The sequence below is a fragment of the Rhipicephalus sanguineus genome, chromosome 10 (assembly GCF_013339695.2).
Source record: "Rhipicephalus sanguineus isolate Rsan-2018 chromosome 10, BIME_Rsan_1.4, whole genome shotgun sequence".
In the NCBI taxonomy this organism is placed as follows: Eukaryota; Metazoa; Arthropoda; class Arachnida; order Ixodida; family Ixodidae; genus Rhipicephalus; species Rhipicephalus sanguineus.
In genome coordinates this window covers 31910661-31922785 of record NC_051185.1, presented here as the reverse complement: position 1 = coordinate 31922785, position 12125 = coordinate 31910661, and positions in this window count along the sequence as shown.

Genomic DNA, 12125 nt, shown 5'->3' with positions numbered 1-12125 from the left:
TCACCCATCTCTTTCTTACGCTTCTTCTTTCTTCTGTACGCTTTCCTTTCTATTATTCCCCTACCCCCAATCCAAGTGTAGGGTAGCCAACCGAGCCAAAGCTTGGTTAACCTCCCTGCCTTTCCTCTTCGTTTCTCTCTCTCTTCTGTTATGTTCTGTGATTTTGTGTGGTTGTCTGTGATTACGTTATTTGTAGAGTAGAGATGCACGGGAAAGTACGTGTGGCAGCCCCTGCCACACCCGCCTTCTCCACGGCAATTTTAGGATTTATTCACGCCCGAGCCGCCCCTTCGCCGTTTCACTGTGCGGCTACCGCTTCGTTCGCGACCGAGGTTCCCTGATACAACCATATATACTCTATCTATGGGGGTATCTGGGAACCGGAGCGTGACATGCGACGCGGACACTCATCTGTCGTCAGATTACGCCCTTGAACAACTCAGTTGTCAAGGAACAAGAATGACACGAGTTGCAAGTGTAGCGAGTGTCTTTCTTGTTCCTCGTTGCCCTTGTCAAAGCGCCCTACTTCACCTATACGGTATGATGACCAACATCATGAAACCATTGCATTTTTATCTCGGAACGCGACACACAAACAGGACGGGTGCATAGACAGTGAGCGCCCATCCGGTTTATTTGGAGTTTCGTGGTCGTGTTTTTGGCGCTAGGTCTATAACTTTTACTTAACATTCACCACCTAGCCCACCGGCAAGTATTAATGCATTTGAGTACTTTTAGCTTCACCTATTTTGTTCAATACTCAGCGGTTGCTGTCGATGATTTATTAACAAGGTTAGGCAAGTGCTATCACTGTGCTAGCAATGTGCTCTATTTGGCGTTCTCATGTCGACCTGTATAGAGAAATTTAGTGTCATGCGACTATGTATAGCAATGGACTAGTGGCTATTTTCTTGCTTGATCAATTGGTATCAGCGAAAATTGAAAGTCCCGGGTAGGGGTATTGAAGGGTAGACCTGGCATAGCGAAATAGTTCAATTAAAATGGCTCGTGCTTTATAAATAACAGATGGGGGAAAAGGGGAACCTTGATTTCATCTGAAAAAAAAAAAGAAGCAATAATTTCTCTAGAGTTACGTGTAAAAAGCACGATATGATTATGTGGCGCGCTTTGATGGATGCCTCCGCAAATTTGGACAACCTGGGGTTCTTTAACGTTCATCTAAATATAGGTACACGGGCATCTAGCATTTCACCTCCATCGAAAATTCAACCTCCGCGGACGGGACCACACCTGCCAAACTCAGGTAAGCGGTTGAGCACCATAACCACTGTATCACCGTGGTTGCTTAAACAAAAAAATGCCGCCTTTGTACTGAATCATTTCAGGGTCGATTACGGATATTTTTTCCCTTAAATGTTCTTTTCCAATGACCACTCGCCTACTACGATGATATGTTCCTCGAACATCAGGACTGGCTAGACGTTGATCTCGGCAAAAATTTTTGAGTGAGTGCATTTTTTTAGTTAGGACACAGATCGGCGCATCTCCTTGTAGCTGTTCCTTCTTGTAGCATCTCCTTCATGTTCCACTCCGGTGCCATATTGACATTCATAGCTCTCTGGCTAACCACAGATAGCACGTTTTGGTTCCACAATAATACTTATGATGATTACCATTTAACTGCTACAACCTTCGACCCAACCGGTAAAGTCCAAATAACTTCACTGCCACTCCCTCGCGCTAAGTAGCGCTGGCCTCTTTTCCTGCTTTTACTAGGTCATCGACAACACCATTATTTAAATGCTTCGTTTAAAAATTGCAATGGGTACCTGTTGTTTACTATTGTTGCATCTTATACGATGACGTCTGCTGTGTTATTTTGTTTACCTATTTATTTATATATGTAGTTTCTTCACTAACTGAATACTGCAATTGATTTCACGTATGCAATATTTGTATCTTAACGATATAGGACACTGCTGTAGTCTGTCATGGCAGCATCCTCGCTGAGATTTTGTGTACCTGTAACCTACTCTTTCTAAATGGAATAAATAATTGAGTTGGTGAATATCTTGCGCCCAAACACTAACGTTGAAGGAACGGCTTCAGGTAAAAGATGTTTCGTTAACACTGGCCCCCTTGAAGCGGGACCCAGGACCGATCCAACGCTGCAAGGAAGAAGCAAATTTGGGAATGTACGGGCCCATTGATGTATTGCTGGCATCATTTATGCACCAGAGAACAGACAAGATTGCGCTAAATAAAATAGAATCTAATTTCCGGAACTTCTCGCCTCAGTGGCGTTATATTACAGCCCGTTCTCCGTTCACTTACTTGTAGTTGCGTGCATTGTGCGCTGTTTTTTTTTGTGTGTTTTGCTCAGTGCTCTTGTATGACTTGTAAGCACCCAACCATAAACACTGCTCCAGGATATGCGAGTGCATGAACGCCTGATCACCGAGCCGTTACGTTGCAGTGTTGCGACTGCCGGAACACGCACGTGTATGCGTTGTTGCGAGGCTCACGTCTACATCGGAATCAGTTTGCTAGACGCGAGCTCGTAGCTCGAAGTCCGCAACCGTAATCGATATCAGTTGTAAGAGGTATACCAGTGGTGGTGGTGCCGTCACATGAGCACAGTGTAGTGGTGCGCCGTCAACAGTCATAGTGGTGGTGATGCGTCATCCTTGCATAGTGGTGTGCCGCCATCTGTCAGAAGCAAGAAGCAGTTCAGGCGGACTCATAAACGCGACGTAAAAGGCCGAGTCTGGCGTGTTTCTGTGCCTTTGGACAGAGAGCTGCATCTGGTTCAAGCGTTCGGATGTCTCCACTGCACTGCCCAAGACGTCGGCGCTACGAGAGTTGCTCCTTCCAGGGGTTCTACCGCATGAGGCATTACGTCAACAAGCGGCACTGTTGGCTGATTGGTAAGAACGTTTATTGAGTGTCCTGCAGTTTGATAATCCGGGCACAAGTCTTCCACGTCGCGACATCCAGGCCTTGCCTAGTCACCGCTTCGCGTGCCTGCTGGACGGCACTTCTGCAACTTTCCAGCTTGTCCCCATCAAAAAGAAGATTCGACTAACCGAAAATCAGTGTTCTGAGACTTGGTACATTCTCCAAAGCGTGGTGCCCTTCTATGGGCAAGTTAATTAGTTATATGCAGCATACAACACCGTTCGCTTGAGTCCAGGCGCGAGAAAAAAGTATTGTTTGTACACTGACCCGTCGTAGTCGCTTCAAAGCTGTGGCGATTGCTCCCGAAGACATCCCAGCACACCGCTGCCTGCAGGCTTCGCACGAAATCGCTTCACTCACGAACTAACCAGTCTGTTGTAATTAGTGCGGAATGCCTGCGGTACGTCGTCGGTGGCTCCCCATATGCCTGGTGTTTCTGTCTGCAACCGTTCTCGGTGAAATCGAAGCAGGTGGTGGTGAGGGCACGTGCGAGCCGAACGAGACCTCGGAAGACATCGGCGATCGCTCGACGTGCACGTTTACGACTACGTTCGACAGGGACGCCAGTCGGGTGCCACCGGAACTGCCTGTGGTCAAGTGCAGGTGCCCGGATGGCCGGTGCCGAGGAGACGCTGACTTTCGCTGCCACGAAGTGAGGCACAACGTGACCGTAGCATACCGCGTCCCAGGATCATCGACTCTTCGGAACAAGGTCATCCGTCTAACGACAGCGTGTGTGTGCGCTATCGGTAAAAGGCAGGAAGCGTCCGATGGTTTGGTGAGGCCGGCGAATCTGCCCAGAAAGGAACTTCCGATGTGAGCTGTTCACGTGTCAGATTAATTCCATGCGCCCATGTTTATGGGCATGTAATGCAAGTACCGATGTCTGCGCTCGTTCATAAAGGCTCGTTCATAAAAGTTCATAAAACTCCAAGGCGTTTCTGCACAACTTAATTAACGTATGTGGCAGTAATTTGAGCATTAATTTTTTCATGAGAAAGGTCAGAACTAGGCTTATGAATAATCAAGCAATATAATAAGTATATTCAAGTACGTGACATTACATACATACACATCGATGTAGCCTATTTTAAAACAATTTTGAACCACTTAAGCGCTCCGTGACAAAATTCCGATCGTGGCATTGGCACTGAAAAGACTTGCTAATGCGCATGATGGCACCCGTGATGTTCGGAAGAATTGTTTCTGTATGATTTTTCGTGCTCGAAGAAGTAACCAATCTAGGTGCTAAATATCCGCCCAATAATATTTCACCTCGGAACTTCACGCTGCACCACGATACCATAATTAAACCTACGCACTTTTAAACAGCCTGTCCCAATATTGCGATGGCTGAGTATATTCAAACCGTCTTCCCGCGTTGGTGAACCCAGAAGCGGTTCGGAAGAAAGTGCACAGAACAGGAAAGATGCGCTCCTCTGCGTGAATACGCTGAACCGACTGGCCTTGAAACTCACTATTTTCATTCTATTCAAACGGGTTTAGTATTCAGATAATGAAATAGTTCTCAGTAATTGTAGCAGTGCTCAGGAAAAATGGCGCACCTTGCGACGTCAATCGCCGACCATTGAACGTATTGTATGTGCCACGATCTGCTGTATTTTCACTTAATGCGCAGCTTCCACATCATTACCTACCAGGTGGGCAACGAAGCGTAAGCGAAGGAAATGCTGCTGCCATGTTACCCAAGCGTATCGGGCTCTTGCACCTTGGTTGACAGCACGAACGCAATCGGGCTGGGTGCCAGAAATAGCTGCAATCACAACATGAGCATTATGACGAATACTCGACAGCATTGGCTGCTTGCGCGCAAGCATGGGAGATATTTAGAACGCGGAATGTTCAGGTATAGTATGTAGAGAGAGATCACGAAAGAACGAGACAGCGAGCAGCTATGGACGCAAAAAATATAAACACAAAACAACATAAACGTGAGTTTTCTCTCGTGCTCTTCTCTTGTGACCGTGTTTGTAGTACTTACCTGATCTGATGATGCCTGCAAGACGTCCCATCTATACACACGCAAACTGCTGCTGGCCTGAGGTTGTAAATAATGTAGGCATCTACCAACTGTGATTTCGTGAAACTAAAACTGTTTAGACAGTTAGTTTCACGTACGTAGAGGCTTTGCGTACGTAGAGCTCCTGCGTGTAAGCAGTGCGCATGCGCAGAACATAGCGGCCGCGCGCTGCGGCCGTATAATGTACTTTTATTCCGTGTTCCGTATTCCGTTTTCCCTGTTACGTCTTTAGTTACGTCACGCTTGAGGCGCCGCCCACGGCGGAAGCCGCGACGTTTTTCAAATTTGGCCAATAAAAAGCGCTCGTAGCCGCCCATGCTTGTTGAGCAAGACAAGTGCGGCAGTTGGCGTTTTTTACGCAGGAATTCTGGGGAAATCCATAGTATTTTGTAGGTAATTTTGGGAGAAAAATTTAGGGGCTTTAGTGACTTTTTGGCTAAGGGCCGCAAAGGGGCCGTATAACTCTTTTATTTCGTCCGCGAGCGTGTGACAAAAGAACAATTGTACGCAAATGAAAATAAATTTGTTTTATGAGCTGCTGGTGCTAAGGTTAATGAAGCGTATTGCGAAGTAAACGCAAAACAAACGTATTTTGAGAGTCGTAGCCCCATGGGTGTCGCTTTTGCATCCAATCCAAGTCGCTTAAGGCGGCCGTTGCGAGAAAAACAGCTGATCGTCTCTGCGAGACGTGTTTTCTGTTCTGTCACCTATAATGCTGCGAAAAGAATGTGATCGCGACTACCGGGGAGTATTTTCCTCGCAGAGGAATATCGGAAGCTGCGAAGAGCAAGGAAAACATGGAATTCTAGCCGCAAGGTGAGTAAACTATGCCGAGCATGCCGTTACCGCGTCATGTTTACTTTGCTTTGGTTCTTACAGGTAGCGAAAAAAAAAATCGTTATGAACTGGGGAAGCCTGTACTTCTATAGTGTGATATCTAGTAAGCTTCACCTTCTGATTTCGTGAACGATAGTGCGTGAGCGAGCGTACTTACAGCGTACATGGACGTGCACATTGTTTCCCCTGTGCATTTTACGTACATTTCTGATGAATCGAACTTTGTTTCATTTGTGATATAACGAATAGATTTGATAAGTATAATTGTTGTAGCCTGCAAAGAGCTATGATATATGCTCCATTGGTTTACCGCGTTGCGGCGAGAACTCTGAAAAAAAGAAAGAAGAGGAGAAAATTTACGGTGCCACTTATGAGGCTGTTCCAGCAGCGGCGGGCCTGTTTTTGGTGTGTGTGGCTAGAAGTGCTAAGAGTTTTTCGCCAAGTTCCGAGTTTTTTTTTTTTTTTTTGCCACGTAAAGGAGGCTCAAGTGTGAAGACGTAACGATGCTACTTTGAAGTGCTTGTACCGAGGTTAGGAAGAAGCGGACTCAATTCAGGGTCACATTTTCATGGAACAAAAATAAGTGAAACCAACACTTCGAATCTATTTGACTTCTTGTGGTTGGGCCCCGGTTTAAACGTATAAATAAGAAAAAACGGTTGGATTTTTTCTCCAGCTCAATGACAAATTCCTTGTCATCGCTGCCTATCCGAATCAAACCGATGGAGCATTAGTTTGGTTTCCTGTGTGTTCTTGCATTAAGTGGCCTGTAATACTTGTGAATTTCTCTAGCTGCAGCATCCGGAGCTTGTCGATGGAGTGAGGGACATGCGTTCGGCACCCTCTAACATCTCCTGGCTGCCACTGGGCCTGGAGTTCCCCAGTCTTCTCTGCTGCTGTAGCCAGCTAGTCGGCCATGAACAATAATACTTTATTTCCACTTTAACTTGTTCTTTGTTTCGCGTTTCTTTACTTGCGTATCATCTTTTTGGTGTGACAAGTGTAGTGCATAAGTCTTTTTAAATCGATACTCCACTTTCTTGTGGTATTGTGAGCGCGTCTTCACAAGTTGCTTTGATATGTGATCGTCAGCCTTCTGAAATGATGCACACAACACATATCATGTGGCGTCATTTCATGAGGCAAGCCTGTAAGCGTAGCCTTTCTCTGCAGTGAAACTGACACTGCAAGATTTCGTGGCAGTGCTTGCTCTTCATAAGTTTTTTTACATGTGCTAGTCAGCTATCTGAAATTATATGCAGACCATGCTTGACTGTACACCAAAAGACTGTAGTTGTCACTTGAAGTAGGAATGTATATGACACAAGTGTTTTTACAAGTTGCACTAAAGGATGATATGCCTGTTTGCCACTCAAAGAAGGTGCTTTTACACTAAGCAAAATAATCACACAGTCTACTATCTGTGTCCTTTTTGAAACTGCAGTTGACTTTTGCGTGGGTCACAGCTATCAATCATTTTGCAAAGTTATGTCCTTGAAAACCAAACATATACTTTTTTGCGAACAAATTAGGCCAGTTACATTGCAACATGCATTTTACATTTATGTAATGTTGACGCTATATCTGTAAGAAAAAGCTTTGCTATTGCTATTCAGGAAAGCATCCCGTCAATTGCACAGGTGTGTTTTGCACACTGTATACATTGGTTTGTCTTGCTGCTTCATGTACTACCATTCTTATGCAACTGTCATTTCTTATAAACATTGACAAACCGCCATCTTATTAGGGGTACTATACTACTCTGTAATATATCTGAAATGCATAGCTGTGCACACAATTTCCCATGTACCTTGTGATTCGTATACTGTGCACATTTCAAGTGTCCTTTTTTTTTCATGCGGTAGGATGAAACAGAGACAACATGTGCCGAACTTAAACTAAAATTTGAGGTGCGCATACATTGTTTACAGTATTGGTCCCTGCCACACGCAACCACAAAGATGCTCCTTGAGACGCATATAACGCTTTTAGCAACGTAACATGTCGATAGTAGAAAGGCATGCTGATGTCATGTATATTTTGCATTGTAGTAGTCATTAATTACCCATGCAGTACGATGTCACACTCTGCTTCCTTCAGCATGATGTTTCTTGTAACTTGTGCATGTAATAAATGTCAGTAATGCTTTAAAAACATGACACTACAGTTTCACAATGTGCGTTTATTTACGGAAAGTATATGCCGTCTTTGCATTGGTGTGAACATGAATAAATTCTTTTTTTACAAGGTTCTGGCTTGAAGAGTCTGCTTACATATTCTTTCGCATTACTTCTGCATTCACAAATGAGCACACTTCTGAATGAGAAAAAGGTACTTGAAATGCCAGACGATTTGTTTCAGCATCAGTTGGCCATTTCAAAAGGAACAGTGTGGTGGATGTGCAACATAAGAGCACAGTGCCCACAAGTTGTGCATGAAGCAAAAGGCGAGCCGTGTGTTGTTATACAGGAAGTGAGGAGACAAAGACTTGGTGTGCACTCCAAGTCATAGAGCAGATAACGGTCAGAGTGTTCGTGATTAGAGGACGATCAGCAGTAACAAACCCTTGCTTTCCAGTGAATTGGCTATAGCACTCGGCTGCCGAGTACAGTGTGTTATATTGACAGTTGCTAAATGAAAAGTTCCTATCCACCGCCATATAAAAATGACCCAGTCACGAGCAGTCAAGTTCTGCGAAAAACCTGGTCATACAGCATATGATGAAACCCAGCAGCGATTTATTATTACCAGGAAATTTAACTTCGAAACGTTTTCTTCTACTTGTTAGGTAGCATCTTAGCAGCTAAGAAGTCGCACTGCTGAACTTCATTCAGCACATGGGTCAGTTCCTGCTGACAGCGAACACATCTCCATGAGGGTAACATGCAGGATCACTGCTGTACTTACATTGAGATTCACGTTAAAGAGCCACAGGTGGTCAAGATAAATTCAGTCCTCCACTGCAGTGTGGCTCACAATTGTATCATGGTTTTGGCGCGGAAAACCCCATATATTATTGTTACTTCTTAGGCACATGTTTCTCACTGAAATGACACTTGCCTAGTGCTGTTGTCAGTGGTGCAGTTAGCCAAATAGTGGATTACCATTGCGGACAGCTTGCCCAGGAATACATGTGGAGCGTGATGATCTTCCTTGTCTAAGCAGTGGTTGGGGGTCATCACTGACAACACTGCCATGCTCACTAATGTAATCATCGCTGAAATCATGAACACTTCTGTCACCTTCTGCAATGCAAAGGCAAGTGCAACACTGCACATGCTGCAGCAATGTGAGATGCACGTTCTGATTCTTAATGGAGGGTGCAGCACTGCTGAAAGCAGCAAAAGCAGCTTTTCATTAGCCCAATACAAAGCTTCATTACAGACTGCACTGCAGCATGTGCGGTGTAGCACTCACCTTTTTAACACTGTTTCTGAGAGGACAGCCTTGGAGAGGTGTCAGGAGCCATGGTCCTGGTTTGTAGCCTCTGTCACCTGCACAAATACAAGTGGTGTGTTGTAAATACTACTTCAATGTAAGGGATCCACAAGGCTGAGCCACACAAAGATAGCAATGATAGAATGATCTACATGATCTAATGCTATACACCTCACCAGTCTGACTTACCCGTACTATGCGAAGCATGACTACAACAAATGGGTTGTCAGGACAATGTGAGTCATTTGTCGATATTATGGAGCGGATAACCGATAGCTGCAAGATGACACACATGCAGCGAGCGACATCCTGTCAGTTGTCACAGTTACCAATTACCTGGAGCGAATCAAACAGGGCATTAACCATAGCGCGAGCAAATATTCCGTTAGCTCAAACTGTGAATATCCCAACTTTTTGTTCTGCTCACCTAGAGGCCAGAAGGTACGGCCGCGGCAATCCGGGCCCCTTCGATGCGCTCACGCAGCCGCGTTGTCCGCCAGACGTGGGCGTCGTAGTCTGACCCCAGACGCAATGGTTCACGGCAGGATTCCGATGTCTGCGTCGCAGATCTGACGAAAGCGTGAACCATTGTGAGCCACATTTCGCTACGCGGACATGCGCTCGAAAGGATGGGAAGACCCATACTTACTAGCATGACGATGCGGGCATAATGTCCCTTGCGGGGATAAAATGCCGCTTGGTGATGGTCGCCCTTCGGTGCAATGATGACGGCAACGCTGCCGTCCACGCATCCGATGACGCCGGCAGCCGTAGGAAACATTGAAGGCCCCCTTTTCATCCGGCGTCCACGGGAGGTGAATTACGCATCCCGGCGTGCACGATTACCTCTGCCACAACATCGCACACAGTCTGCTCACCGCAGCTTGCATGATGACAATAGTATCCTCGCTTCCAAACGAGGCTTGAAAGCTGCCACTCGCGAAAAACCGCAGGCCGCACAAAACCCACAGGCTGCACCGACAGCGCAGTCGGTCGCGCCGTCGCACGCCTTCCTCGGCCACTTCGTCGCACAACCGCCGCACCTTCCTTTCTTCGGGCGAAAGTGACGGCGAACTCTTTCATCGACTGGCATGTCGAACGCGTCGTCGGGCGCCCACGGCGCTGCCGAGCCGCCGAGCGACTGTCGCGAACAACACGAAAAAGCCTCTGAGAAATACGCTGGCACCGCCATGTTCGCTGTTCCGTCGAAACGGGGCCACTCGCTGGCTGTTCCGCGCTTCGACGGAACCGATTCCGTTTATTTTAGCATAATGAGCGCGTACTCGTCATTTTGACGTCACCAAAATTTGGGCTTCCGACACGTCACTTGAGTGACAGGTGAAACGACCAATCACGGGGCGCTAATGGCGGCCAAAACGGAATACGGAACACGGAACAGCGGTTCGTTATACGGCCGCTGGTCTCACGGACGTACGTGAGATTCGATTCCATGCGTGCGTTTCTCGCGCACGTAGACAGCTTCGCGCTGAGTTTTCGCGAGATCGCGAACAAGCAGTACCCTGTTCGTCATCTCGCGATAGAGGGAGCTACGTGGTTCCTTATGGCGCGCGTCGCGTACGTGTAGCTAAATGCGTTTCAGATGGCGTGCACGTAATGTACGTGAACTTTTCAGTTTGCGTACGTAAAGACCCTACGTACGTGAAACTAAAACTGTCTACTAACACGAAAGTGTATTATGCCGGTGTCTACCACGGCTCTACTGACGCATTTCCGTCACGGATATGACGTTGTAAAATATAAACTAACAGATGGCAAAGAAAGAACTAGAAGAGCTAGAAGAAAAAGTACCGTGGCCGGGAGTTGAACCTACGACCACAGCCCGCGGCGCGAAACCACTCGGCCACAGAGCGTACGTTCTTCAGCTTGGTAACGGTGAGCTATTTATATACACCATTTACCCTTGGCCGTACTCGGAGCTCGGTGGCTTCAGCGTGTTCTTGTTATCACTAGCGAGATGGGGCGGAGGGTGCGCTTTGAAGGGGTCATGAACCACTTTTCCAAGTAATCATCTAATGACCTCATAATCAGAGTTTACTGCCTCCCGAATCGATTGCCGCAAAAATTTCTCCAATCCGTCAAGAACGAGCGGAGTTACGGGCGTTTGGCGCACGCTCTCAGCGCTTTCTCTCTTTTCTCGTCCCGGCGAGCGCACTAGAAGCTACACAGGGAGGGATGGCACGGGGGAAAGAAGCTACGTCAGCGCACGTCATGAAACGCGATCGCTCTCCGGCTGTGATTCGCGTGCGCGAGTGTGGCTACCGTGTAAAGTTAGCAGACTGAGGAGTGCGGCGCTGGCAAGTGGCGGTACCCCGTGGCAAGAAGCGCATCTGGTCCGAACGCCGCTCTCGATTTATGTCGGCTATCGGCCAATGAGGATGCTTTGTCTCTTGCGACGAAGAAAGAAAGAAAGAAAGAAAGAAGAAAGAAAGAAAGAAAGAAAGAAAGAAAGAAAGAAAGAAAGAAAGAAAGAAAGAAAGAAAGAAAGAAAGAAAGAAAGAAAGAAAGAAAGAAAGAAAGAAAGAAAATTAGTACGTCAGGTACCCACACGCGAATCTTCTATTGCCCCCAATATTCCCGATAGTGGAATGGCTCCTACACTTTTTTATATTACTTCGCCGGGACCTTTTCGGCCCAGTCAATTACTTCTTCCCGATCACGGTGATCAGTTATCGACAGGAGTGGCTTCCGCGCCTCGTGGGAAGACGCTACAATAATTGTCGTTGAAGCAGCGCACCCCTCTCATTCCCAAAGAATGCGATTTGTGGTATAGCTTTCATGCAATTGCAGGTATGGTTGTTTGGTCGAATATCATCCGGGTGAATCGGATAGCCGATGAGGACTGGGGGCGCAGCGTTTAACGGCGTTGCAG